The 25,412-nt window shown below is 45.4% G+C and overlaps 40 non-coding genes across 40 annotated transcripts; all 40 read right to left on the reverse strand.

Moving 5' to 3' along the window:
* Positions 1 to 299: 299 nt before the first annotated feature.
* Positions 300 to 381, reverse strand: trnas-gcu (transfer RNA serine (anticodon GCU)). The gene has a single exon. It is a non-coding gene; the product is annotated as a tRNA-Ser (tRNA).
* Positions 382 to 947: 566 nt separating this feature from the next.
* trnas-gcu (transfer RNA serine (anticodon GCU)) lies at positions 948 to 1,029 on the reverse strand. Its single transcript has one exon. It is a non-coding gene; the product is annotated as a tRNA-Ser (tRNA).
* Positions 1,030 to 1,595: 566 nt separating this feature from the next.
* trnas-gcu (transfer RNA serine (anticodon GCU)) lies at positions 1,596 to 1,677 on the reverse strand. The gene has a single exon. It is a non-coding gene; the product is annotated as a tRNA-Ser (tRNA).
* A 566-nt stretch (positions 1,678 to 2,243) lies between these two features.
* Positions 2,244 to 2,325, reverse strand: trnas-gcu (transfer RNA serine (anticodon GCU)). The gene has a single exon. It is a non-coding gene; the product is annotated as a tRNA-Ser (tRNA).
* Positions 2,326 to 2,891: 566 nt separating this feature from the next.
* Positions 2,892 to 2,973, reverse strand: trnas-gcu (transfer RNA serine (anticodon GCU)). The gene has a single exon. It is a non-coding gene; the product is annotated as a tRNA-Ser (tRNA).
* Positions 2,974 to 3,539: 566 nt separating this feature from the next.
* On the reverse strand, positions 3,540 to 3,621 carry trnas-gcu (transfer RNA serine (anticodon GCU)). The gene has a single exon. It is a non-coding gene; the product is annotated as a tRNA-Ser (tRNA).
* Positions 3,622 to 4,187: 566 nt separating this feature from the next.
* trnas-gcu (transfer RNA serine (anticodon GCU)) lies at positions 4,188 to 4,269 on the reverse strand. Its single transcript has one exon. It is a non-coding gene; the product is annotated as a tRNA-Ser (tRNA).
* Positions 4,270 to 4,835: 566 nt separating this feature from the next.
* Positions 4,836 to 4,917, reverse strand: trnas-gcu (transfer RNA serine (anticodon GCU)). The gene has a single exon. It is a non-coding gene; the product is annotated as a tRNA-Ser (tRNA).
* A 566-nt stretch (positions 4,918 to 5,483) lies between these two features.
* trnas-gcu (transfer RNA serine (anticodon GCU)) lies at positions 5,484 to 5,565 on the reverse strand. Its single transcript has one exon. It is a non-coding gene; the product is annotated as a tRNA-Ser (tRNA).
* A 445-nt stretch (positions 5,566 to 6,010) lies between these two features.
* trnas-gcu (transfer RNA serine (anticodon GCU)) lies at positions 6,011 to 6,092 on the reverse strand. Its single transcript has one exon. It is a non-coding gene; the product is annotated as a tRNA-Ser (tRNA).
* A 566-nt stretch (positions 6,093 to 6,658) lies between these two features.
* trnas-gcu (transfer RNA serine (anticodon GCU)) lies at positions 6,659 to 6,740 on the reverse strand. The gene has a single exon. It is a non-coding gene; the product is annotated as a tRNA-Ser (tRNA).
* A 445-nt stretch (positions 6,741 to 7,185) lies between these two features.
* trnas-gcu (transfer RNA serine (anticodon GCU)) lies at positions 7,186 to 7,267 on the reverse strand. Its single transcript has one exon. It is a non-coding gene; the product is annotated as a tRNA-Ser (tRNA).
* A 566-nt stretch (positions 7,268 to 7,833) lies between these two features.
* trnas-gcu (transfer RNA serine (anticodon GCU)) lies at positions 7,834 to 7,915 on the reverse strand. Its single transcript has one exon. It is a non-coding gene; the product is annotated as a tRNA-Ser (tRNA).
* A 566-nt stretch (positions 7,916 to 8,481) lies between these two features.
* Positions 8,482 to 8,563, reverse strand: trnas-gcu (transfer RNA serine (anticodon GCU)). The gene has a single exon. It is a non-coding gene; the product is annotated as a tRNA-Ser (tRNA).
* A 566-nt stretch (positions 8,564 to 9,129) lies between these two features.
* trnas-gcu (transfer RNA serine (anticodon GCU)) lies at positions 9,130 to 9,211 on the reverse strand. The gene has a single exon. It is a non-coding gene; the product is annotated as a tRNA-Ser (tRNA).
* Positions 9,212 to 9,777: 566 nt separating this feature from the next.
* On the reverse strand, positions 9,778 to 9,859 carry trnas-gcu (transfer RNA serine (anticodon GCU)). The gene has a single exon. It is a non-coding gene; the product is annotated as a tRNA-Ser (tRNA).
* Positions 9,860 to 10,425: 566 nt separating this feature from the next.
* trnas-gcu (transfer RNA serine (anticodon GCU)) lies at positions 10,426 to 10,507 on the reverse strand. The gene has a single exon. It is a non-coding gene; the product is annotated as a tRNA-Ser (tRNA).
* Positions 10,508 to 11,073: 566 nt separating this feature from the next.
* Positions 11,074 to 11,155, reverse strand: trnas-gcu (transfer RNA serine (anticodon GCU)). The gene has a single exon. It is a non-coding gene; the product is annotated as a tRNA-Ser (tRNA).
* A 566-nt stretch (positions 11,156 to 11,721) lies between these two features.
* trnas-gcu (transfer RNA serine (anticodon GCU)) lies at positions 11,722 to 11,803 on the reverse strand. Its single transcript has one exon. It is a non-coding gene; the product is annotated as a tRNA-Ser (tRNA).
* A 566-nt stretch (positions 11,804 to 12,369) lies between these two features.
* On the reverse strand, positions 12,370 to 12,451 carry trnas-gcu (transfer RNA serine (anticodon GCU)). The gene has a single exon. It is a non-coding gene; the product is annotated as a tRNA-Ser (tRNA).
* A 566-nt stretch (positions 12,452 to 13,017) lies between these two features.
* Positions 13,018 to 13,099, reverse strand: trnas-gcu (transfer RNA serine (anticodon GCU)). The gene has a single exon. It is a non-coding gene; the product is annotated as a tRNA-Ser (tRNA).
* A 566-nt stretch (positions 13,100 to 13,665) lies between these two features.
* trnas-gcu (transfer RNA serine (anticodon GCU)) lies at positions 13,666 to 13,747 on the reverse strand. The gene has a single exon. It is a non-coding gene; the product is annotated as a tRNA-Ser (tRNA).
* A 566-nt stretch (positions 13,748 to 14,313) lies between these two features.
* Positions 14,314 to 14,395, reverse strand: trnas-gcu (transfer RNA serine (anticodon GCU)). Its single transcript has one exon. It is a non-coding gene; the product is annotated as a tRNA-Ser (tRNA).
* A 566-nt stretch (positions 14,396 to 14,961) lies between these two features.
* Positions 14,962 to 15,043, reverse strand: trnas-gcu (transfer RNA serine (anticodon GCU)). The gene has a single exon. It is a non-coding gene; the product is annotated as a tRNA-Ser (tRNA).
* A 566-nt stretch (positions 15,044 to 15,609) lies between these two features.
* On the reverse strand, positions 15,610 to 15,691 carry trnas-gcu (transfer RNA serine (anticodon GCU)). The gene has a single exon. It is a non-coding gene; the product is annotated as a tRNA-Ser (tRNA).
* A 566-nt stretch (positions 15,692 to 16,257) lies between these two features.
* trnas-gcu (transfer RNA serine (anticodon GCU)) lies at positions 16,258 to 16,339 on the reverse strand. The gene has a single exon. It is a non-coding gene; the product is annotated as a tRNA-Ser (tRNA).
* A 566-nt stretch (positions 16,340 to 16,905) lies between these two features.
* trnas-gcu (transfer RNA serine (anticodon GCU)) lies at positions 16,906 to 16,987 on the reverse strand. Its single transcript has one exon. It is a non-coding gene; the product is annotated as a tRNA-Ser (tRNA).
* A 566-nt stretch (positions 16,988 to 17,553) lies between these two features.
* On the reverse strand, positions 17,554 to 17,635 carry trnas-gcu (transfer RNA serine (anticodon GCU)). The gene has a single exon. It is a non-coding gene; the product is annotated as a tRNA-Ser (tRNA).
* A 566-nt stretch (positions 17,636 to 18,201) lies between these two features.
* On the reverse strand, positions 18,202 to 18,283 carry trnas-gcu (transfer RNA serine (anticodon GCU)). The gene has a single exon. It is a non-coding gene; the product is annotated as a tRNA-Ser (tRNA).
* Positions 18,284 to 18,849: 566 nt separating this feature from the next.
* On the reverse strand, positions 18,850 to 18,931 carry trnas-gcu (transfer RNA serine (anticodon GCU)). Its single transcript has one exon. It is a non-coding gene; the product is annotated as a tRNA-Ser (tRNA).
* Positions 18,932 to 19,497: 566 nt separating this feature from the next.
* trnas-gcu (transfer RNA serine (anticodon GCU)) lies at positions 19,498 to 19,579 on the reverse strand. Its single transcript has one exon. It is a non-coding gene; the product is annotated as a tRNA-Ser (tRNA).
* A 566-nt stretch (positions 19,580 to 20,145) lies between these two features.
* On the reverse strand, positions 20,146 to 20,227 carry trnas-gcu (transfer RNA serine (anticodon GCU)). The gene has a single exon. It is a non-coding gene; the product is annotated as a tRNA-Ser (tRNA).
* Positions 20,228 to 20,793: 566 nt separating this feature from the next.
* On the reverse strand, positions 20,794 to 20,875 carry trnas-gcu (transfer RNA serine (anticodon GCU)). Its single transcript has one exon. It is a non-coding gene; the product is annotated as a tRNA-Ser (tRNA).
* A 566-nt stretch (positions 20,876 to 21,441) lies between these two features.
* trnas-gcu (transfer RNA serine (anticodon GCU)) lies at positions 21,442 to 21,523 on the reverse strand. Its single transcript has one exon. It is a non-coding gene; the product is annotated as a tRNA-Ser (tRNA).
* A 566-nt stretch (positions 21,524 to 22,089) lies between these two features.
* trnas-gcu (transfer RNA serine (anticodon GCU)) lies at positions 22,090 to 22,171 on the reverse strand. Its single transcript has one exon. It is a non-coding gene; the product is annotated as a tRNA-Ser (tRNA).
* Positions 22,172 to 22,737: 566 nt separating this feature from the next.
* On the reverse strand, positions 22,738 to 22,819 carry trnas-gcu (transfer RNA serine (anticodon GCU)). Its single transcript has one exon. It is a non-coding gene; the product is annotated as a tRNA-Ser (tRNA).
* Positions 22,820 to 23,385: 566 nt separating this feature from the next.
* On the reverse strand, positions 23,386 to 23,467 carry trnas-gcu (transfer RNA serine (anticodon GCU)). Its single transcript has one exon. It is a non-coding gene; the product is annotated as a tRNA-Ser (tRNA).
* Positions 23,468 to 24,033: 566 nt separating this feature from the next.
* Positions 24,034 to 24,115, reverse strand: trnas-gcu (transfer RNA serine (anticodon GCU)). Its single transcript has one exon. It is a non-coding gene; the product is annotated as a tRNA-Ser (tRNA).
* Positions 24,116 to 24,681: 566 nt separating this feature from the next.
* On the reverse strand, positions 24,682 to 24,763 carry trnas-gcu (transfer RNA serine (anticodon GCU)). The gene has a single exon. It is a non-coding gene; the product is annotated as a tRNA-Ser (tRNA).
* A 566-nt stretch (positions 24,764 to 25,329) lies between these two features.
* trnas-gcu (transfer RNA serine (anticodon GCU)) lies at positions 25,330 to 25,411 on the reverse strand. The gene has a single exon. It is a non-coding gene; the product is annotated as a tRNA-Ser (tRNA).
* Position 25,412: the final 1 nt, after the last annotated feature.

The raw sequence follows: 25,412 nt of genomic DNA on the forward strand, positions 1-25,412 counted from the left end.
AGATTTATGAACCCAATGGGAAGAAACCAACAGTTGCATCCGCAGACTGAACTTGAGTGCTCTCACATGACGACTTGTTCATTGCCATCACTGTTGTTTACCAATTTAATAGTGGACAAAATAGATATTCTGTAATTTTCCTGTTTTTCAGGGGTTCAGTGTTCTGGAAACTTTGGTGAAGACATGTGACTTTCAGGGATTATATGGCTGGAACAATGGTCACATCTGAGCCCATTGTTCCAATGACAATGGAGCGTCTTATACCACGTAGGTATGGCAGACTAAAGTGAAGTGGACTGCGACGAGGATGGGATTCGAACCCACGCGTGCAGAGCACAATGGATTAGCAGTCCATCGCCTTAACCACTCGGCCACCTCGTCCTCCATTGATCTCTTTTTACAGCAAAAGTCGGATCGAAGTCACCTCCAAAACTGTCTACCTAGGCCTGGAAAGTGTAGAAAAGCGTTATGTAGAGGGGAGGAGGGGACGAGCTACGCCGATTCTACCCACATGCTTTTTGCAGAGGGGAATTAGCTCAAATGGTAGAGCGCTTGCTTAGCATGCGAGAGGTAGTGGGATCGATGCCCACATTCTCCAGATGAATTTGGTTTCTTCTGTGCTTGTGACTGGTTGAGAAAAAAAAGACTAGATTTATGAACCCAATGGGAAGAAACCAACAGTTGCATCCGCAGACTGAACTTGAGTGCTCTCACATGACGACTTGTTCATTGCCATCACTGTTGTTTACCAATTTAATAGTGGACAAAATAGATATTCTGTAATTTTCCTGTTTTTCAGGGGTTCAGTGTTCTGGAAACTTTGTTGAAGACATGTGATTTTCAGGGATTATATGGCTGGAACAATGGTCACATCTGAGCCCATTGTTCCAATGACAATGGAGCGTCTTATACCACGTAGGTATGGCAGACTAAAGTGAAGTGGACTGCGACGAGGATGGGATTCGAACCCACGCGTGCAGAGCACAATGGATTAGCAGTCCATCGCCTTAACCACTCGGCCACCTCGTCCTCCATTGATCTCTTTTTACAGCAAAAGTCGGATCGAAGTCACCTCCAAAACTGTCTACCTAGGCCTGGAAAGTGTAGAAAAGCGTTATGTAGAGGGGAGGAGGGGACGAGCTACGCCGATTCTACCCACATGCTTTTTGCAGAGGGGAATTAGCTCAAATGGTAGAGCGCTTGCTTAGCATGCGAGAGGTAGTGGGATCGATGCCCACATTCTCCAGATGAATTTGGTTTCTTCTGTGCTTGTGACTGGTTGAGAAAAAAAAGACTAGATTTATGAACCCAATGGGAAGAAACCAACAGTTGCATCCGCAGACTGAACTTGAGTGCTCTCACATGACGACTTGTTCATTGCCATCACTGTTGTTTACCAATTTAATAGTGGACAAAATAGATATTCTGTAATTTTCCTGTTTTTCAGGGGTTCAGTGTTCTGGAAACTTTGGTGAAGACATGTGACTTTCAGGGATTATATGGCTGGAACAATGGTCACATCTGAGCCCATTGTTCCAATGACAATGGAGCGTCTTATACCACGTAGGTATGGCAGACTAAAGTGAAGTGGACTGCGACGAGGATGGGATTCGAACCCACGCGTGCAGAGCACAATGGATTAGCAGTCCATCGCCTTAACCACTCGGCCACCTCGTCCTCCATTGATCTCTTTTTACAGCAAAAGTCGGATCGAAGTCACCTCCAAAACTGTCTACCTAGGCCTGGAAAGTGTAGAAAAGCGTTATGTAGAGGGGAGGAGGAGACGAGCTACGCCGATTCTACCCACATGCTTTTTGCAGAGGGGAATTAGCTCAAATGGTAGAGCGCTTGCTTAGCATGCGAGAGGTAGTGGGATCGATGCCCACATTCTCCAGATGAATTTGGTTTCTTCTGTGCTTGTGACTGGTTGAGAAAAAAAAGACTAGATTTATGAACCCAATGGGAAGAAACCAACAGTTGCATCCGCAGACTGAACTTGAGTGCTCTCACATGACGACTTGTTCATTGCCATCACTGTTGTTTACCAATTTAATAGTGGACAAAATAGATATTCTGTAATTTTCCTGTTTTTCAGGGGTTCAGTGTTCTGGAAACTTTGGTGAAGACATGTGACTTTCAGGGATTATATGGCTGGAACAATGGTCACATCTGAGCCCATTGTTCCAATGACAATGGAGCGTCTTATACCACGTAGGTATGGCAGACTAAAGTGAAGTGGACTGCGACGAGGATGGGATTCGAACCCACGCGTGCAGAGCACAATGGATTAGCAGTCCATCGCCTTAACCACTCGGCCACCTCGTCCTCCATTGATCTCTTTTTACAGCAAAAGTCGGATCGAAGTCACCTCCAAAACTGTCTACCTAGGCCTGGAAAGTGTAGAAAAGCGTTATGTAGAGGGGAGGAGGAGACGAGCTACGCCGATTCTACCCACATGCTTTTTGCAGAGGGGAATTAGCTCAAATGGTAGAGCGCTTGCTTATCATGCGAGAGGTAGTGGGATCGATGCCCACATTCTCCAGATGAATTTGGTTTCTTCTGTGCTTGTGACTGGTTGAGAAAAAAAAGACTAGATTTATGAACCCAATGGGAAGAAACCAACAGTTGCATCCGCAGACTGAACTTGAGTGCTCTCACATGACGACTTGTTCATTGCCATCACTGTTGTTTACCAATTTAATAGTGGACAAAATAGATATTCTGTAATTTTCCTGTTTTTCAGGGGTTCAGTGTTCTGGAAACTTTGGTGAAGACATGTGACTTTCAGGGATTATATGGCTGGAACAATGGTCACATCTGAGCCCATTGTTCCAATGACAATGGAGCGTCTTATACCACGTAGGTATGGCAGACTAAAGTGAAGTGGACTGCGACGAGGATGGGATTCGAACCCACGCGTGCAGAGCACAATGGATTAGCAGTCCATCGCCTTAACCACTCGGCCACCTCGTCCTCCATTGATCTCTTTTTACAGCAAAAGTCGGATCGAAGTCACCTCCAAAACTGTCTACCTAGGCCTGGAAAGTGTAGAAAAGCGTTATGTAGAGGGGAGGAGGAGACGAGCTACGCCGATTCTACCCACATGCTTTTTGCAGAGGGGAATTAGCTCAAATGGTAGAGCGCTTGCTTATCATGCGAGAGGTAGTGGGATCGATGCCCACATTCTCCAGATGAATTTGGTTTCTTCTGTGCTTGTGACTGGTTGAGAAAAAAAAGACTAGATTTATGAACCCAATGGGAAGAAACCAACAGTTGCATCCGCAGACTGAACTTGAGTGCTCTCACATGACGACTTGTTCATTGCCATCACTGTTGTTTACCAATTTAATAGTGGACAAAATAGATATTCTGTAATTTTCCTGTTTTTCAGGGGTTCAGTGTTCTGGAAACTTTGGTGAAGACATGTGACTTTCAGGGATTATATGGCTGGAACAATGGTCACATCTGAGCCCATTGTTCCAATGACAATGGAGCGTCTTATACCACGTAGGTATGGCAGACTAAAGTGAAGTGGACTGCGACGAGGATGGGATTCGAACCCACGCGTGCAGAGCACAATGGATTAGCAGTCCATCGCCTTAACCACTCGGCCACCTCGTCCTCCATTGATCTCTTTTTACAGCAAAAGTCGGATCGAAGTCACCTCCAAAACTGTCTACCTAGGCCTGGAAAGTGTAGAAAAGCGTTATGTAGAGGGGAGGAGGAGACGAGCTACGCCGATTCTACCCACATGCTTTTTGCAGAGGGGAATTAGCTCAAATGGTAGAGCGCTTGCTTATCATGCGAGAGGTAGTGGGATCGATGCCCACATTCTCCAGATGAATTTGGTTTCTTCTGTGCTTGTGACTGGTTGAGAAAAAAAAGACTAGATTTATGAACCCAATGGGAAGAAACCAACAGTTGCATCCGCAGACTGAACTTGAGTGCTCTCACATGAAGACTTGTTCATTGCCATCACTGTTGTTTACCAATTTAATAGTGGACAAAATAGATATTCTGTAATTTTCCTGTTTTTCAGGGGTTCAGTGTTCTGGAAACTTTGGTGAAGACATGTGACTTTCAGGGATTATATGGCTGGAACAATGGTCACATCTGAGCCCATTGTTCCAATGACAATGGAGCGTCTTATACCACGTAGGTATGGCAGACTAAAGTGAAGTGGACTGCGACGAGGATGGGATTCGAACCCACGCGTGCAGAGCACAATGGATTAGCAGTCCATCGCCTTAACCACTCGGCCACCTCGTCCTCCATTGATCTCTTTTTACAGCAAAAGTCGGATCGAAGTCACCTCCAAAACTGTCTACCTAGGCCTGGAAAGTGTAGAAAAGCGTTATGTAGAGGGGAGGAGGAGACGAGCTACGCCGATTCTACCCACATGCTTATTGCAGAGGGGAATTAGCTCAAATGGTAGAGCGCTTGCTTAGCATGCGAGAGGTAGTGGGATCGATGCCCACATTCTCCAGATGAATTTGGTTTCTTCTGTGCTTGTGACTGGTTGAGAAAAAAAAGACTAGATTTATGAACCCAATGGGAAGAAACCAACAGTTGCATCCGCAGACTGAACTTGAGTGCTCTCACATGACGACTTGTTCATTGCCATCACTGTTGTTTACCAATTTAATAGTGGACAAAATAGATATTCTGTAATTTTCCTGTTTTTCAGGGGTTCAGTGTTCTGGAAACTTTGGTGAAGACATGTGACTTTCAGGGATTATATGGCTGGAACAATGGTCACATCTGAGCCCATTGTTCCAATGACAATGGAGCGTCTTATACCACGTAGGTATGGCAGACTAAAGTGAAGTGGACTGCGACGAGGATGGGATTCGAACCCACGCGTGCAGAGCACAATGGATTAGCAGTCCATCGCCTTAACCACTCGGCCACCTCGTCCTCCATTGATCTCTTTTTACAGCAAAAGTCGGATCGAAGTCACCTCCAAAACTGTCTACCTAGGCCTGGAAAGTGTAGAAAAGCGTTATGTAGAGGGGAGGAGGAGACGAGCTACGCCGATTCTACCCACATGCTTATTGCAGAGGGGAATTAGCTCAAATGGTAGAGCGCTTGCTTAGCATGCGAGAGGTAGTGGGATCGATGCCCACATTCTCCAGATGAATTTGGTTTCTTCTGTGCTTGTGACTGGTTGAGAAAAAAAAGACTAGATTTATGAACCCAATGGGAAGAAACCAACAGTTGCATCCGCAGACTGAACTTGAGTGCTCTCACATGACGACTTGTTCATTGCCATCACTGTTGTTTACCAATTTAATAGTGGACAAAATAGATATTCTGTTATTTTCCTGTTTTTCAGGGGTTCAGTGTTCTGGAAACTTTGGTGAAGACATGTGACTTTCAGGGATTATATGGCTGGAACAATGGTCACATCTGAGCCCATTGTTCCAATGACAATGGAATGTTTTATACCACGTAGGTATGGCAGACTGAAGTGAAGTGGACTGCGACGAGGATGGGATTCGAACCCACGCGTGCAGAGCACAATGGATTAGCAGTCCATCGCCTTAACTACTCGGCCACCTCGTCCTCCGTAGATCTCTTTTTACAGCAAAAGTCGGATCGAAGTCACCTCCAAAACTGTCTACATAGGCCTGGAAAGTGTAGAAAAGCGTTATGTAGAGGGGAGGAGGAGACGAGCTACGCCGATTCTACCCACATGCTTTTTGCAGAGGGGAATTAGCTCAAATGGTAGAGCGCTTGCTTAGCATGCGAGAGGTAGTGGGATCGATGCCCACATTCTCCAGATGAATTTGGTTTCTTCTGTGCTGTGACTGGTTGAGAAAAAAAAGACTAGATATAAATAGATATTCTGCTGTTTTTCAGGGGTTCAGTGTTCTGGAAACTTTGGTGAAGACATGTGACTTTCAGTGATTATATGGCTGGAACAATGGTCACATCTGAGCCCATTGTTCCAATGACAATGGAGCATTTTATACCACGTAGGTATGGCAGACTAAAGTGAAGTGTACTGCGACGAGGATGGGATTCGAACCCACGCGTGCAGAGCACAATGGATTAGCAGTCCATCGCCTTAACCACTCGGCCACCTCATCCTCCGTAGATCTCTTTTTACAGCAAAAGTAGGATCGAAGTCAACTCCAAAACTGTCTACATAGGCCTGGAAAGTGTAGAAAAGCGTTATGTAGAGGGGAGGAGGAGACGAGCTACGCCGATTCTACCCACATGCTTTTTGCAGAGGGGAATTAGCTCAAATGGTAGAGCGCTTGCTTAGCATGCGAGAGGTAGTGGGATCGATGCCCACATTCTCCAGATGAATTTGGTTTCTTCTGTGCTTGTGACTGGTTGAGAAAAAAAAGACTAGATTTATGAACCCAATGGGAAGAAACCAACAGTTGCATCCGCAGACTGAACTTGAGTGCTCTCACATGACGACTTGTTCATTGCCATCACTGTTGTTTACCAATTTAATAGTGGACAAAATAGATATTCTGTAATTTTCCTGTTTTTCAGGGGTTCAGTGTTCTGGAAACTTTGGTGAAGACATGTGACTTTCAGGGATTATATGGCTGGAACAACTGTCACATCTGAGCCCATTGTTCCAATGACAATGGAACGTTTTATACCACGTAGGTATGGCAGACTAAAGTGAAGTGGACTGCGACGAGGATGGGATTCGAACCCACGCGTGCAGAGCACAATGGATTAGCAGTCCATCGCCTTAACTACTCGGCCACCTCGTCCTCCGTAGATCTCTTTTTACAGCAAAAGTCGGATCGAAGTCACCTCCAAAACTGTCTACATAGGCCTGGAAAGTGTAGAAAAGCGTTATGTAGAGGGGAGGAGGAGACGAGCTACGCCGATTCTACCCACATGCTTTTTGCAGAGGGGAATTAGCTCAAATGGTAGAGCGCTTGCTTAGCATGCGAGAGGTAGTGGGATCGATGCCCACATTCTCCAGATGAATTTGGTTTCTTCTGTGCTGTGACTGGTTGAGAAAAAAAAGACTAGATATAAATAGATATTCTGCTGTTTTTCAGGGGTTCAGTGTTCTGGAAACTTTGGTGAAGACATGTGACTTTCAGGGATTATATGGCTGGAACAATGGTCACATCTGAGCCCATTGTTCCAATGACAATGGAGCATTTTATACCACGTAGGTATGGCAGACTAAAGTGAAGTGTACTGCGACGAGGATGGGATTCGAACCCACGCGTGCAGAGCACAATGGATTAGCAGTCCATCGCCTTAACCACTCGGCCACCTCGTCCTCCGTAGATCTCTTTTTACAGCAAAAGTCGGATCGAAGTCACCTCCAAAACTGTCTACATAGGCCTGGAAAGTGTAGAAAAGCGTTATGTAGAGGGGAGGAGGAGACGAGCTACGCCGATTCTACCCACATGCTTTTTGCAGAGGGGAATTAGCTCAAATGGTAGAGCGCTTGCTTAGCATGCGAGAGGTAGTGGGATCGATGCCCACATTCTCCAGATGAATTTGGTTTCTTCTGTGCTTGTGACTGGTTGAGAAAAAAAAGACTAGATTTATGAACCCAATGGGAAGAAACCAACAGTTGCATCCGCAGACTGAACTTGAGTGCTCTCACATGACGACTTGTTCATTGCCATCACTGTTGTTTACCAATTTAATAGTGGACAAAATATATATTCTGTAATTTTCCTGTTTTTCAGGGGTTCAGTGTTCTGGAAATTTTGGTGAAGACATGTGACTTTCAGGGATTATATGGCTGGAACAATGGTCACATCTGAGCCCATTGTTCCAATGACAATGGAGCATTTTATACCACGTAGGTATGGCAGACTAAAGTGAAGTGTACTGCGACGAGGATGGGATTCGAACCCACGCGTGCAGAGCACAATGGATTAGCAGTCCATCGCCTTAACCACTCGGCCACCTCGTCCTCCGTAGATCTCTTTTTACAGCAAAAGTAGGATCGAAGTCAACTCCAAAACTGTCTACATAGGCCTGGAAAGTGTAGAAAAGCGTTATGTAGAGGGGAGGAGGAGACGAGCTACGCCGATTCTACCCACATGCTTTTTGCAGAGGGGAATTAGCTCAAATGGTAGAGCGCTTGCTTAGCATGCGAGAGGTAGTGGGATCGATGCCCACATTCTCCAGATGAATTTGGTTTCTTCTGTGCTTGTGACTGGTTGAGAAAAAAAAGACTAGATTTATGAACCCAATGGGAAGAAACCAACAGTTGCATCCGCAGACTGAACTTGAGTGCTCTCACATGACGACTTGTTCATTGCCATCACTGTTGTTTACCAATTTAATAGTGGACAAAATAGATATTCTGTAATTTTCCTGTTTTTCAGGGGTTCAGTGTTCTGGAAACTTTGGTGAAGACATGTGACTTTCAGGGATTATATGGCTGGAACAACTGTCACATCTGAGCCCATTGTTCCAATGACAATGGAGCGTTTTATACCACGTAGGTATGGCAGACTAAAGTGAAGTGGACTGCGACGAGGATGGGATTCGAACCCACGCGTGCAGAGCACAATGGATTAGCAGTCCATCGCCTTAACCACTCGGCCACCTCGTCCTCCGTAGATCTCTTTTTACAGCAAAAGTCGGATCGAAGTCACCTCCAAAACTGTCTACATAGGCCTGGAAAGTGTAGAAAAGCGTTATGTAGAGGGGAGGAGGAGACGAGCTACGCCGATTCTACCCACATGCTTTTAGCAGAGGGGAATTAGCTCAAATGGTAGAGCGCTTGCTTAGCATGCGAGAGGTAGTGGGATCGATGCCCACATTCTCCAGATGAATTTGGTTTCTTCTGTGCTTGTGACTGGTTGAGAAAAAAAAGACTAGATTTATGAACCCAATGGGAAGAAACCAACAGTTGCATCCGCAGACTGAACTTGAGTGCTCTCACATGACGACTTGTTCATTGCCATCACTGTTGTTTACCAATTTAATAGTGGACAAAATAGATATTCTGTAATTTTCATGTTTTTCAGGGGTTCAGTGTTCTGGAAACTTTGGTGAAGACATGTGACTTTCAGGGATTATATGGCTGGAACAATGGTCACATCTGAGCCCATTGTTCCAATGACAATGGAGCATTTTATACCACGTAGGTATGGCAGACTAAAGTGAAGTGGACTGCGACGAGGATGGGATTCGAACCCACGCGTGCAGAGCACAATGGATTAGCAGTCCATAGCCTTAACCACTCGGCCACCTCGTCCTCCGTAGATCTCTTTTTACAGCAAAAGTCGGATCGAAGTCAACTCCAAAACTGTCTACATAGGCCTGGAAAGTGTAGAAAAGCGTTATGTAGAGGGGAGGATGAGACGAGCTACGCCGATTCTACCCACATGCTTTTTGCAGAGGGGAATTAGCTCAAATGGTAGAGCGCTTGCTTAGCATGCGAGAGGTAGTGGGATCGATGCCCACATTCTCCAGATGAATTTGGTTTCTTCTGTGCTTGTGACTGGTTGAGAAAAAAAAGACTAGATTAATGAACCCAATGGGAAGAAACCAACAGTTGCATCCGCAGACTGAACTTGAGCGCTCTCACATGACGACTTGTTCATTGCCATCACTGTTGTTTACCAATTTAATAGTGGACAAAATAGATATTCTGTAATTTTCCTGTTTTTCAGGGGTTCAGTGTTCTGGAAACTTTGGTGAAGACATGTGACTTTCAGGGATTATATGGCTGGAACAATGGTCACATCTGAGCCCATTGTTCCAATGACAATGGAGCATTTTATACCACGTAGGTATGGCAGACTAAAGTGAAGTGGACTGCGACGAGGATGGGATTCGAACCCACGCGTGCAGAGCACAATGGATTAGCAGTCCATAGCCTTAACCACTCGGCCACCTCGTCCTCCGTAGATCTCTTTTTACAGCAAAAGTCGGATCGAAGTCAACTCCAAAACTGTCTACATAGGCCTGGAAAGTGTAGAAAAGCGTTATGTAGAGGGGAGGAGGAGACGAGCTACGCCGATTCTACCCACATGCTTTTTGCAGAGGGGAATTAGCTCAAATGGTAGAGCGCTTGCTTAGCATGGGAGAGGTAGTGGGATCGATGCCCACATTCTCCAGATGAATTTGGTTTCTTCTGTGCTTGTGACTGGTTGAGAAAAAAAAGACTAGATTTATGAACCCAATGGGAAGAAACCAACAGTTGCATCCGCAGACTGAACTTGAGTGCTCTCACATGACGACTTGTTCATTGCCATCACTGTTGTTTACCAATTTAATAGTGGACAAAATAGATATTCTGTAATTTTCCTGTTTTTCAGGGGTTCAGTGTTCTGGAAACTTTGGTGAAGACATGTGACTTTCAGGGATTATATGGCTGGAACAATGGTCACATCTGAGCCCATTGTTCCAATGACAATGGAGCGTCTTATACCACGTAGGTATGGCAGACTAAAGTGAAGTGGACTGCGACGAGGATGGGATTCGAACCCACGCGTGCAGAGCACAATGGATTAGCAGTCCATCGCCTTAACCACTCGGCCACCTCGTCCTCCATTGATCTCTTTTTACAGCAAAAGTCGGATCGAAGTCACCTCCAAAACTGTCTACCTAGGCCTGGAAAGTGTAGAAAAGCGTTATGTAGAGGGGAGGAGGGGACGAGCTACGCCGATTCTACCCACATGCTTTTTGCAGAGGGGAATTAGCTCAAATGGTAGAGCGCTTGCTTAGCATGCGAGAGGTAGTGGGATCGATGCCCACATTCTCCAGATGAATTTGGTTTCTTCTGTGTTTGTGACTGGTTGAGAAAAAAAAGACTAGATTTATGAACCCAATGGGAAGAAACCAACAGTTGCATCCGCAGACTGAACTTGAGTGCTCTCACATGACGACTTGTTCATTGCCATCACTGTTGTTTACCAATTTAATAGTGGACAAAATAGATATTCTGTAATTTTCCTGTTTTTCAGGGGTTCAGTGTTCTGGAAACTTTGGTGAAGACATGTGACTTTCAGGGATTATATGGCTGGAACAATGGTCACATCTGAGCCCATTGTTCCAATGACAATGGAGCGTCTTATACCACGTAGGTATGGCAGACTAAAGTGAAGTGGACTGCGACGAGGATGGGATTCGAACCCACGCGTGCAGAGCACAATGGATTAGCAGTCCATCGCCTTAACCACTCGGCCACCTCGTCCTCCATTGATCTCTTTTTACAGCAAAAGTCGGATCGAAGTCACCTCCAAAACTGTCTACCTAGGCCTGGAAAGTGTAGAAAAGCGTTATGTAGAGGGGAGGAGGGGACGAGCTACGCCGATTCTACCCACATGCTTTTTGCAGAGGGGAATTAGCTCAAATGGTAGAGCGCTTGCTTAGCATGGGAGAGGTAGTCGGATCGATGCCCACATTCTCCAGATGAATTTGGTTTCTTCTGTGCTTGTGACTGGTTGAGAAAAAAAAGACTAGATTTATGAACCCAATGGGAAGAAACCAACAGTTGCATCCGCAGACTGAACTTGAGTGCTCTCACATGACGACTTGTTCATTGCCATCACTGTTGTTTACCAATTTAATAGTGGACAAAATAGATATTCTGTAATTTTCCTGTTTTTTAGGGGTTCAGTGTTCTGGAAACTTTGTTGAAGACATGTGATTTTCAGGGATTATATGGCTGGAACAATGGTCACATCTGAGCCCATTGTTCCAATGACAATGGAGCGTCTTATACCACGTAGGTATGGCAGACTAAAGTGAAGTGGACTGCGACGAGGATGGGATTCGAACCCACGCGTGCAGAGCACAATGGATTAGCAGTCCATCGCCTTAACCACTCGGCCACCTCGTCCTCCATTGATCTCTTTTTACAGCAAAAGTCGGATCGAAGTCACCTCCAAAACTGTCTACCTAGGCCTGGAAAGTGTAGAAAAGCGTTATGTAGAGGGGAGGAGGGGACGAGCTACGCCGATTCTACCCACATGCTTTTTGCAGAGGGGAATTAGCTCAAATGGTAGAGCGCTTGCTTAGCATGCGAGAGGTAGTGGGATCGATGCCCACATTCTCCAGATGAATTTGGTTTCTTCTGTGTTTGTGACTGGTTGAGAAAAAAAAGACTAGATTTATGAACCCAATGGGAAGAAACCAACAGTTGCATCCGCAGACTGAACTTGAGTGCTCTCACATGACGACTTGTTCATTGCCATCACTGTTGTTTACCAATTTAATAGTGGACAAAATAGATATTCTGTAATTTTCCTGTTTTTCAGGGGTTCAGTGTTCTGGAAACTTTGGTGAAGACATGTGACTTTCAGGGATTATATGGCTGGAACAATGGTCACATCTGAGCCCATTGTTCCAATGACAATGGAGCGTCTTATACCACGTAGGTATGGCAGACTAAAGTGAAGTGGACTGCGACGAGGATGGGATTCGAACCCACGCGTGCAGAGCACAATGGATTAGCAGTCCATCGCCTTAACCACTCGGCCACCTCGTCCTCCATTGATCTCTTTTTACAGCAAAAGTCGGATCGAAGTCACCTCCAAAACTGTCTACCTAGGCCTGGAAAGTGTAGAAAAGCGTTATGTAGAGGGGAGGAGGGGACGAGCTACGCCGATTCTACCCACATGCTTTTTGCAGAGGGGAATTAGCTCAAATGGTAGAGCGCTTGCTTAGCATGGGAGAGGTAGTCGGATCGATGCCCACATTCTCCAGATGAATTTGGTTTCTTCTGTGCTTGTGACTGGTTGAGAAAAAAAAGACTAGATTTATGAACCCAATGGGAAGAAACCAACAGTTGCATCCGCAGACTGAACTTGAGTGCTCTCACATGACGACTTGTTCATTGCCATCACTGTTGTTTACCAATTTAATAGTGGACAAAATAGATATTCTGTAATTTTCCTGTTTTTTAGGGGTTCAGTGTTCTGGAAACTTTGTTGAAGACATGTGATTTTCAGGGATTATATGGCTGGAACAATGGTCACATCTGAGCCCATTGTTCCAATGACAATGGAGCGTCTTATACCACGTAGGTATGGCAGACTAAAGTGAAGTGGACTGCGACGAGGATGGGATTCGAACCCACGCGTGCAGAGCACAATGGATTAGCAGTCCATCGCCTTAACCACTCGGCCACCTCGTCCTCCATTGATCTCTTTTTACAGCAAAAGTCGGATCGAAGTCACCTCCAAAACTGTCTACCTAGGCCTGGAAAGTGTAGAAAAGCGTTATGTAGAGGGGAGGAGGGGACGAGCTACGCCGATTCTACCCACATGCTTTTTGCAGAGGGGAATTAGCTCAAATGGTAGAGCGCTTGCTTAGCATGCGAGAGGTAGTGGGATCGATGCCCACATTCTCCAGATGAATTTGGTTTCTTCTGTGTTTGTGACTGGTTGAGAAAAAAAAGACTAGATTTATGAACCCAATGGGAAGAAACCAACAGTTGCATCCGCAGACTGAACTTGAGTGCTCTCACATGACGACTTGTTCATTGCCATCACTGTTGTTTACCAATTTAATAGTGGACAAAATAGATATTCTGTAATTTTCCTGTTTTTCAGGGGTTCAGTGTTCTGGAAACTTTGGTGAAGACATGTGACTTTCAGGGATTATATGGCTGGAACAATGGTCACATCTGAGCCCATTGTTCCAATGACAATGGAGCGTCTTATACCACGTAGGTATGGCAGACTAAAGTGAAGTGGACTGCGACGAGGATGGGATTCGAACCCACGCGTGCAGAGCACAATGGATTAGCAGTCCATCGCCTTAACCACTCGGCCACCTCGTCCTCCATTGATCTCTTTTTACAGCAAAAGTCGGATCGAAGTCACCTCCAAAACTGTCTACCTAGGCCTGGAAAGTGTAGAAAAGCGTTATGTAGAGGGGAGGAGGGGACGAGCTACGCCGATTCTACCCACATGCTTTTTGCAGAGGGGAATTAGCTCAAATGGTAGAGCGCTTGCTTAGCATGCGAGAGGTAGTGGGATCGATGCCCACATTCTCCAGATGAATTTGGTTTCTTCTGTGTTTGTGACTGGTTGAGAAAAAAAAGACTAGATTTATGAACCCAATGGGAAGAAACCAACAGTTGCATCCGCAGACTGAACTTGAGTGCTCTCACATGACGACTTGTTCATTGCCATCACTGTTGTTTACCAATTTAATAGTGGACAAAATAGATATTCTGTAATTTTCCTGTTTTTTAGGGGTTCAGTGTTCTGGAAACTTTGTTGAAGACATGTGATTTTCAGGGATTATATGGCTGGAACAATGGTCACATCTGAGCCCATTGTTCCAATGACAATGGAGCGTCTTATACCACGTAGGTATGGCAGACTAAAGTGAAGTGGACTGCGACGAGGATGGGATTCGAACCCACGCGTGCAGAGCACAATGGATTAGCAGTCCATCGCCTTAACCACTCGGCCACCTCGTCCTCCATTCATCTCTTTTTACAGCAAAAGTCGGATCGAAGTCACCTCCAAAACTGTCTACCTAGGCCTGGAAAGTGTAGAAAAGCGTTATGTAGAGGGGAGGAGGGGACGAGCTACGCCGATTCTACCCACATGCTTTTTGCAGAGGGGAATTAGCTCAAATGGTAGAGCGCTTGCTTAGCATGGGAGAGGTAGTGGGATCGATGCCCACATTCTCCAGATGAATTTGGTTTCTTCTGTGCTTGTGACTGGTTGAGAAAAAAAAGACTAGATTTATGAACCCAATGGGAAGAAACCAACAGTTGCATCCGCAGACTGAACTTGAGTGCTCTCACATGACGACTTGTTCATTGCCATCACTGTTGTTTACCAATTTAATAGTGGACAAAATAGATATTCTGTAATTTTCCTGTTTTTTAGGGGTTCAGTGTTCTGGAAACTTTGTTGAAGACATGTGATTTTCAGGGATTATATGGCTGGAACAATGGTCACATCTGAGCCCATTGTTCCAATGACAATGGAGCGTCTTATACCACGTAGGTATGGCAGACTAAAGTGAAGTGGACTGCGACGAGGATGGGATTCGAACCCACGCGTGCAGAGCACAATGGATTAGCAGTCCATCGCCTTAACCACTCGGCCACCTCGTCCTCCATTGATCTCTTTTTACAGCAAAAGTCAGATCGAAGTCACCTCCAAAACTGTCTACCTAGGCCTGGAAAGTGTAGAAAAGCGTTATGTAGAGGGGAGGAGGGGACGAGCTACGCCGATTCTACCCACATGCTTTTTGCAGAGGGGAATTAGCTCAAATGGTAGAGCGCTTGCTTAGCATGCGAGAGGTAGTGGGATCGATGCCCACATTCTCCAGATGAATTTGGTTTCTTCTGTGTTTGTGACTGGTTGAGAAAAAAAAGACTAGATTTATGAACCCAATGGGAAGAAACCAACAGTTGCATCCGCAGACTGAACTTGAGTGCTCTCACATGACGACTTGTTCATTGCCATCACTGTTGTTTACCAATTTAATAGTGGACAAAATAGATATTCTGTAATTTTCCTGTTTTTCAGGGGTTCAGTGTTCTGGAAACTTTGGTGAAGACATGTGACTTTCAGGGATTATATGGCTGGAACAATGGTCACATCTGAGCCCATTGTTCCAATGACAATGGAGCGTCTTATACCACGTAGGTATGGCAGACTAAAGTGAAGTGGACTGCGACGAGGATGGGATTCGAACCCACGCGTGCAGAGCACAATGGATTAGCAGTCCATCGCCTTAACCACTCGGCCACCTCGTCCTCCATTGATCTCTTTTTACAGCAAAAGTCGGATCGAAGTCACCTCCAAAACTGTCTACCTAGGCCTGGAAAGTGTAGAAAAGCGTTATGTAGAGGGGAGGAGGGGACGAGCTACGCCGATTCTACCCACATGCTTTTTGCAGAGGGGAATTAGCTCAAATGGTAGAGCGCTTGCTTAGCATGCGAGAGGTAGTGGGATCGATGCCCACATTCTCCAGATGAATTTGGTTTCTTCTGTGTTTGTGACTGGTTGAGAAAAAAAAGACTAGATTTATGAACCCAATGGGAAGAAACCAACAGTTGCATCCGCAGACTGAACTTGAGTGCTCTCACATGACGACTTGTTCATTGCCATCACTGTTGTTTACCAATTTAATAGTGGACAAAATAGATATTCTGTAATTTTCCTGTTTTTCAGGGGTTCAGTGTTCTGGAAACTTTGGTGAAGACATGTGACTTTCAGGGATTATATGGCTGGAACAACGGTCACATCTGAGCCCATTGTTCCAATGACAATGGAGCGTCTTATACCACGTAGGTATGGCAGACTAAAGTGAAGTGGACTGCGACGAGGATGGGATTCGAACCCACGCGTGCAGAGCACAATGGATTAGCAGTCCATCGCCTTAACCACTCGGCCACCTCGTCCTCCATTGATCTCTTTTTACAGCAAAAGTCGGATCGAAGTCACCTCCAAAACTGTCTACCTAGGCCTGGAAAGTGTAGAAAAGCGTTATGTAGAGGGGAGGAGGGGACGAGCTACGCCGATTCTACCCACATGCTTTTTGCAGAGGGGAATTAGCTCAAATGGTAGAGCGCTTGCTTAGCATGCGAGAGGTAGTGGGATCGATGCCCACATTCTCCAGATGAATTTGGTTTCTTCTGTGCTTGTGACTGGTTGAGAAAAAAAAGACTAGATTTATGAACCCAATGGGAAGAAACCAACAGTTGCATCCGCAGACTGAACTTGAGTGCTCTCACATGACGACTTGTTCATTGCCATCACTGTTGTTTACCAATTTAATAGTGGACAAAATAGATATTCTGTAATTTTCCTGTTTTTTAGGGGTTCAGTGTTCTGGAAACTTTGTTGAAGACATGTGATTTTCAGGGATTATATGGCTGGAACAATGGTCACATCTGAGCCCATTGTTCCAATGACAATGGAGCGTCTTATACCACGTAGGTATGGCAGACTAAAGTGAAGTGGACTGCGACGAGGATGGGATTCGAACCCACGCGTGCAGAGCACAATGGATTAGCAGTCCATCGCCTTAACCACTCGGCCACCTCGTCCTCCATTGATCTCTTTTTACAGCAAAAGTCGGATTGAAGTCACCTCCAAAACTGTCTACCTAGGCCTGGAAAGTGTAGAAAAGCATTATGTAGAGGGGAGGAGGGGACGAGCTACGCCGATTCTACCCACATGCTTTTTGCAGAGGGGAATTAGCTCAAATGGTAGAGCGCTTGCTTAGCATGCGAGAGGTAGTGGGATCGATGCCCACATTCTCCAGATGAATTTGGTTTCTTCTGTGCTTGTGACTGGTTGAGAAAAAAAAGACTAGATTTATGAACCCAATGGGAAGAAACCAACAGTTGCATCCGCAGACTGAACTTGAGTGCTCTCACATGACGACTTGTTCATTGCCATCACTGTTGTTTACCAATTTAATAGTGGACAAAATAGATATTCTGTAATTTTCCTGTTTTTCAGGGGTTCAGTGTTCTGGAAACTTTGGTGAAGACATGTGACTTTCAGGGATTATATGGCTGGAACAATGGTCACATCTGAGCCCATTGTTCCAATGACAATGGAGCGTCTTATACCACGTAGGTATGGCAGACTAAAGTGAAGTGGACTGCGACGAGGATGGGATTCGAACCCACACTTGCAGAGCACAATGGATTAGCAGTCCATCGCCTTAACCACTCGGCCACCTCGTCCTCCATTGATCTCTTTTTACAGCAAAAGTCGGATCGAAGTCACCTCCAAAACTGTCTACCTAGGCCTGGAAAGTGTAGAAAAGCGTTATGTAGAGGGGAGGAGGGGACGAGCTACGCCGATTCTACCCACATGCTTTTTGCAGAGGGGAATTAGCTCAAATGGTAGAGCGCTTGCTTAGCATGCGAGAGGTAGTGGGATCGATGCCCACATTCTCCAGATGAATTTGGTTTCTTCTGTGCTTGTGACTGGTTGAGAAAAAAAAGACTAGATTTATGAACCCAATGGGAAGAAACCAACAGTTGCATCCGCAGACTGAACTTGAGTGCTCTCACATGACGACTTGTTCATTGCCATCACTGTTGTTTACCAATTTAATAGTGGACAAAATAGATATTCTGTAATTTTCCTGTTTTTCAGGGGTTCAGTGTTCTGGAAACTTTGGTGAAGACATGTGACTTTCAGGGATTATATGGCTGGAACAACTGTCACATCTGAGCCCATTGTTCCAATGACAATGGAGCGTTTTATACCACGTAGGTATGGCAGACTAAAGTGAAGTGGACTGCGACGAGGATGGGATTCGAACCCACGCGTGCAGAGCACAATGGATTAGCAGTCCATCGCCTTAACCACTCGGCCACCTCGTCCTCCGTAGATCTCTTTTTACAGCAAAAGTCGGATCGAAGTCACCTCCAAAACTGTCTACATAGGCCTGGAAAGTGTAGAAAAGCGTTATGTAGAGGGGAGGAGGAGACGAGCTACGCCGATTCTACCCACATGCTTTTTGCAGAGGGGAATTAGCTCAAATGGTAGAGCGCTTGCTTAGCATGCGAGAGGTAGTGGGATCGATGCCCACATTCTCCAGATGAATTTGGTTTCTTCTGTGCTTGTGACTGGTTGAGAAAAAAAAGACTAGATTTATGAACCCAATGGGAAGAAACCAACAGTTGCATCCGCAGACTGAACTTGAGTGCTCTCACATGACGACTTGTTCATTGCCATCACTGTTGTTTACCAATTTAATAGTGGACAAAATATATATTCTGTAATTTTCCTGTTTTTCAGGGGTTCAGTGTTCTGGAAACTTTGGTGAAGACATGTGACTTTCAGGGATTATATGGCTGGAACAATGGTCACATCTGAGCCCATTGTTCCAATGACAATGGAGCATTTTATACCACGTAGGTATGGCAGACTAAAGTGAAGTGTACTGCGACGAGGATGGGATTCGAACCCACGCGTGCAGAGCACAATGGATTAGCAGTCCATCGCCTTAACCACTCGGCCACCTCGTCCTCCGTAGATCTCTTTTTACAGCAAAAGTCGGATCGAAGTCACCTCCAAAACTGTCTACATAGGCCTGGAAAGTGTAGAAAAGCGTTATGTAGAGGGGAGGAGGAGACGAGCTACGCCGATTCTACCCACATGCTTTTTGCAGAGGGGAATTAGCTCAAATGGTAGAGCGCTTGCTTAGCATGCGAGAGGTAGTGGGATCGATGCCCACATTCTCCAGATGAATTTGGTTTCTTCTGTGCTTGTGACTGGTTGAGAAAAAAAAGACTAGATTTATGAACCCAATGGGAAGAAACCAACAGTTGCATCCGCAGACTGAACTTGAGTGCTCTCACATGACGACTTGTTCATTGCCATCACTGTTGTTTACCAATTTAATAGTGGACAAAATATATATTCTGTAATTTTCCTGTTTTTCAGGGGTTCAGTGTTCTGGAAACTTTGGTGAAGACATGTGACTTTCAGGGATTATATGGCTGGAACAATGGTCACATCTGAGCCCATTGTTCCAATGACAATGGAGCATTTTATACCACGTAGGTATGGCAGACTAAAGTGAAGTGTACTGCGACGAGGATGGGATTCGAACCCACGCGTGCAGAGCACAATGGATTAGCAGTCCATCGCCTTAACCACTCGGCCACCTCGTCCTCCGTAGATCTCTTTTTACAGCAAAAGTCGGATCGAAGTCACCTCCAAAACTGTCTACATAGGCCTGGAAAGTGTAGAAAAGCGTTATGTAGAGGGGAGGAGGAGACGAGCTACGCCGATTCTACCCACATGCTTTTTGCAGAGGGGAATTAGCTCAAATGGTAGAGCGCTTGCTTAGCATGCGAGAGGTAGTGGGATCGATGCCCACATTCTCCAGATGAATTTGGTTTCTTCTGTGCTTGTGACTGGTTGAGAAAAAAAAGACTAGATTTATGAACCCAATGGGAAGAAACCAACAGTTGCATCCGCAGACTGAACTTGAGTGCTCTCACATGACGACTTGTTCATTGCCATCACTGTTGTTTACCAATTTAATAGTGGACAAAATATATATTCTGTAATTTTCCTGTTTTTCAGGGGTTCAGTGTTCTGGAAACTTTGGTGAAGACATGTGACTTTCAGGGATTATATGGCTGGAACAATGGTCACATCTGAGCCCATTGTTCCAATGACAATGGAGCATTTTATACCACGTAGGTATGGCAGACTAAAGTGAAGTGTACTGCGACGAGGATGGGATTCGAACCCACGCGTGCAGAGCACAATGGATTAGCAGTCCATCGCCTTAACCACTCGGCCACCTCGTCCTCCGTAGATCTCTTTTTACAGCAAAAGTCGGATCGAAGTCACCTCCAAAACTGTCTACACAGGCCTGGAAAGTGTAGAAAAGCGTTATGTAGAGGGGAGGAGGAGACGAGCTACGCCGATTCTACCCACATGCTTTTTGCAGAGGGGAATTAGCTCAAATGGTAGAGCGCTTGCTTAGCATGCGAGAGGTAGTGGGATCGATGCCCACATTCTCCAGATGAATTTGGTTTCTTCTGTGCTTGTGACTGGTTGAGAAAAAAAAGACTAGATTTATGAACCCAATGGGAAGAAACCAACAGTTGCATCCGCAGACTGAACTTGAGTGCTCTCACATGACGACTTGTTCATTGCCATCACTGTTGTTTACCAATTTAATAGTGGACAAAATATATATTCTGTAATTTTCCTGTTTTTCAGGGGTTCAGTGTTCTGGAAACTTTGGTGAAGACATGTGACTTTCAGGGATTATATGGCTGGAACAATGGTCACATCTGAGCCCATTGTTCCAATGACAATGGAGCATTTTATACCACGTAGGTATGGCAGACTAAAGTGAAGTGTACTGCGACGAGGATGGGATTCGAACCCACGCGTGCAGAGCACAATGGATTAGCAGTCCATCGCCTTAACCACTCGGCCACCTCGTCCTCCGTAGATCTCTTTTTACAGCAAAAGTCGGATCGAAGTCACCTCCAAAACTGTCTACATAGGCCTGGAAAGTGTAGAAAAGCGTTATGTAGAGGGGAGGAGGAGACGAGCTACGCCGATTCTACCCACATGCTTTTTGCAGAGGGGAATTAGCTCAAATGGTAGAGCGCTTGCTTAGCATGCGAGAGGTAGTGGGATCGATGCCCACATTCTCCAGATGAATTTGGTTTCTTCTGTGCTTGTGACTGGTTGAGAAAAAAAAGACTAGATTTATGAACCCAATGGGAAGAAACCAACAGTTGCATCCGCAGACTGAACTTGAGTGCTCTCACATGACGACTTGTTCATTGCCATCACTGTTGTTTACCAATTTAATAGTGGACAAAATATATATTCTGTAATTTTCCTGTTTTTCAGGGGTTCAGTGTTCTGGAAACTTTGGTGAAGACATGTGACTTTCAGGGATTATATGGCTGGAACAATGGTCACATCTGAGCCCATTGTTCCAATGACAATGGAGCATTTTATACCACGTAGGTATGGCAGACTAAAGTGAAGTGTACTGCGACGAGGATGGGATTCGAACCCACGCGTGCAGAGCACAATGGATTAGCAGTCCATCGCCTTAACCACTCGGCCACCTCGTCCTCCGTAGATCTCTTTTTACAGCAAAAGTCGGATCGAAGTCACCTCCAAAACTGTCTACACAGGCCTGGAAAGTGTAGAAAAGCGTTATGTAGAGGGGAGGAGGAGACGAGCTACGCCGATTCTACCCACATGCTTTTTGCAGAGGGGAATTAGCTCAAATGGTAGAGCGCTTGCTTAGCATGCGAGAGGTAGTGGGATCGATGCCCACATTCTCCAGATGAATTTGGTTTCTTCTGTGCTTGTGACTGGTTGAGAAAAAAAAGACTAGATTTATGAACCCAATGGGAAGAAACCAACAGTTGCATCCGCAGACTGAACTTGAGTGCTCTCACATGACGACTTGTTCATTGCCATCACTGTTGTTTACCAATTTAATAGTGGACAAAATATATATTCTGTAATTTTCCTGTTTTTCAGGGGTTCAGTGTTCTGGAAACTTTGGTGAAGACATGTGACTTTCAGGGATTATATGGCTGGAACAATGGTCACATCTGAGCCCATTGTTCCAATGACAATGGAGCATTTTATACCACGTAGGTATGGCAGACTAAAGTGAAGTGTACTGCGACGAGGATGGGATTCGAACCCACGCGTGCAGAGCACAATGGATTAGCAGTCCATCGCCTTAACCACTCGGCCACCTCGTCCTCCGTAGATCTCTTTTTACAGCAAAAGTCGGATCGAAGTCACCTCCAAAACTGTCTACATAGGCCTGGAAAGTGTAGAAAAGCGTTATGTAGAGGGGAGGAGGAGACGAGCTACGCCGATTCTACCCACATGCTTTTTGCAGAGGGGAATTAGCTCAAATGGTAGAGCGCTTGCTTAGCATGCGAGAGGTAGTGGGATCGATGCCCACATTCTCCAGATGAATTTGGTTTCTTCTGTGCTTGTGACTGGTTGAGAAAAAAAAGACTAGATTTATGAACCCAATGGGAAGAAACCAACAGTTGCATCCGCAGACTGAACTTGAGTGCTCTCACATGACGACTTGTTCATTGCCATCACTGTTGTTTACCAATTTAATAGTGGACAAAATATATATTCTGTAATTTTCCTGTTTTTCAGGGGTTCAGTGTTCTGGAAACTTTGGTGAAGACATGTGACTTTCAGGGATTATATGGCTGGAACAATGGTCACATCTGAGCCCATTGTTCCAATGACAATGGAGCATTTTATACCACGTAGGTATGGCAGACTAAAGTGAAGTGTACTGCGACGAGGATGGGATTCGAACCCACGCGTGCAGAGCACAATGGATTAGCAGTCCATCGCCTTAACCACTCGGCCACCTCGTCCTCCGTAGATCTCTTTTTACAGCAAAAGTCGGATCGAAGTCACCTCCAAAACTGTCTACACAGGCCTGGAAAGTGTAGAAAAGCGTTATGTAGAGGGGAGGAGGAGACGAGCTACGCCGATTCTACCCACATGCTTTTTGCAGAGGGGAATTAGCTCAAATGGTAGAGCGCTTGCTTAGCATGCGAGAGGTAGTGGGATCGATGCCCACATTCTCCAGATGAATTTGGTTTCTTCTGTGCTTGTGACTGGTTGAGAAAAAAAAGACTAGATTTATGAACCCAATGGGAAGAAACCAACAGTTGCATCCGCAGACTGAACTTGAGTGCTCTCACATGACGACTTGTTCATTGCCATCACTGTTGTTTACCAATTTAATAGTGGACAAAATATATATTCTGTAATTTTCCTGGTTTTCAGGGGTTCAGTGTTCTGGAAACTTTGGTGAAGACATGTGACTTTCAGGGATTATATGGCTGGAACAATGGTCACATCTGAGCCCATTGTTCCAATGACAATGGAGCATTTTATACCACGTAGGTATGGCAGACTAAAGTGAAGTGTACTGCGACGAGGATGGGATTCGAACCCACGCGTGCAGAGCACAATGGATTAGCAGTCCATCGCCTTAACCACTCGGCCACCTCGTCCTCCGTAGATCTCTTTTTACAGCAAAAGTAGGATCGAAGTCAACTCCAAAACTGTCTACATAGGCCTGGAAAGTGTAGAAAAGCGTTATGTAGAGGGGAGGAGGAGACGAGCTACGCCGATTCTACCCACATGCTTTTTGCAGAGGGGAATTAGCTCAAATGGTAGAGCGCTTGCTTAGCATGCGAGAGGTAGTGGGATCGATGCCCACATTCTCCAGATGAATTTGGTTTCTTCTGTGCTTGTGACTGGTTGAGAAAAAAAAGACTAGATTTATGAACCCAATGGGAAGAAACCAACAGTTGCATCCGCAGACTGAACTTGAGTGCTCTCACATGACGACTTGTTCATTGCCATCACTGTTGTTTACCAATTTAATAGTGGACAAAATAGATATTCTGTAATTTTCCTGTTTTTCAGGGGTTCAGTGTTCTGGAAACTTTGGTGAAGACATGTGACTTTCAGGGATTATATGGCTGGAACAACTGTCACATCTGAGCCCATTGTTCCAATGACAATGGAGCATTTTATACCACGTAGGTATGGCAGACTAAAGTGAAGTGTACTGCGACGAGGATGGGATTCGAACCCACGCGTGCAGAGCACAATGGATTAGCAGTCCATCGCCTTAACCACTCGGCCACCTCGTCCTCCGTAGATCTCTTTTTACAGCAAAAGTCGGATCGAAGTCACCTCCAAAACTGTCTACATAGGCCTGGAAAGTGTAGAAAAGCGTTATGTAGAGGGGAGGAGGAGACGAGCTACGCCGATTCTACCCACATGCTTTTTGCAGAGGGGAATTAGCTCAAATGGTAGAGCGCTTGCTTAGCATGCGAGAGGTAGTGGGATCGATGCCCACATTCTCCAGATGAATTTGGTTTCTTCTGTGCTTGTGACTGGTTGAGAAAAAAAAGACTAGATTTATGAACCCAATGGGAAGAAACCAACAGTTGCATCCGCAGACTGAACTTGAGTGCTCTCACATGACGACTTGTTCATTGCCATCACTGTTGTTTACCAATTTAATAGTGGACAAAATATATATTCTGTAATTTTCCTGTTTTTCAGGGGTTCAGTGTTCTGGAAACTTTGGTGAAGACATGTGACTTTCAGGGATTATATGGCTGGAACAATGGTCACATCTGAGCCCATTGTTCCAATGACAATGGAGCATTTTATACCACGTAGGTATGGCAGACTAAAGTGAAGTGTACTGCGACGAGGATGGGATTCGAACCCACGCGTGCAGAGCACAATGGATTAGCAGTCCATCGCCTTAACCACTCGGCCACCTCGTCCTCCGTAGATCTCTTTTTACAGCAAAAGTCGGATCGAAGTCACCTCCAAAACTGTCTACACAGGCCTGGAAAGTGTAGAAAAGCGTTATGTAGAGGGGAGGAGGAGACGAGCTACGCCGATTCTACCCACATGCTTTTTGCAGAGGGGAATTAGCTCAAATGGTAGAGCGCTTGCTTAGCATGCGAGAGGTAGTGGGATCGATGCCCACATTCTCCAGATGAATTTGGTTTCTTCTGTGCTTGTGACTGGTTGAGAAAAAAAAGACTAGATTTATGAACCCAATGGGAAGAAACCAACAGTTGCATCCGCAGACTGAACTTGAGTGCTCTCACATGACGACTTGTTCATTGCCATCACTGTTGTTTACCAATTTAATAGTGGACAAAATATATATTCTGTAATTTTCCTGTTTTTCAGGGGTTCAGTGTTCTGGAAACTTTGGTGAAGACATGTGACTTTCAGGGATTATATGGCTGGAACAATGGTCACATCTGAGCCCATTGTTCCAATGACAATGGAGCATTTTATACCACGTAGGTATGGCAGACTAAAGTGAAGTGTACTGCGACGAGGATGGGATTCGAACCCACGCGTGCAGAGCACAATGGATTAGCAGTCCATCGCCTTAACCACTCGGCCACCTCGTCC

The sequence above is a fragment of the Anarhichas minor genome, unplaced genomic scaffold (genome assembly GCF_050575085.1).
Source record: "Anarhichas minor isolate MPS153535 unplaced genomic scaffold, ASM5057508v1 ptg000068l, whole genome shotgun sequence".
NCBI lineage: Eukaryota > Metazoa > Chordata > Actinopteri > Perciformes > Anarhichadidae > Anarhichas > Anarhichas minor.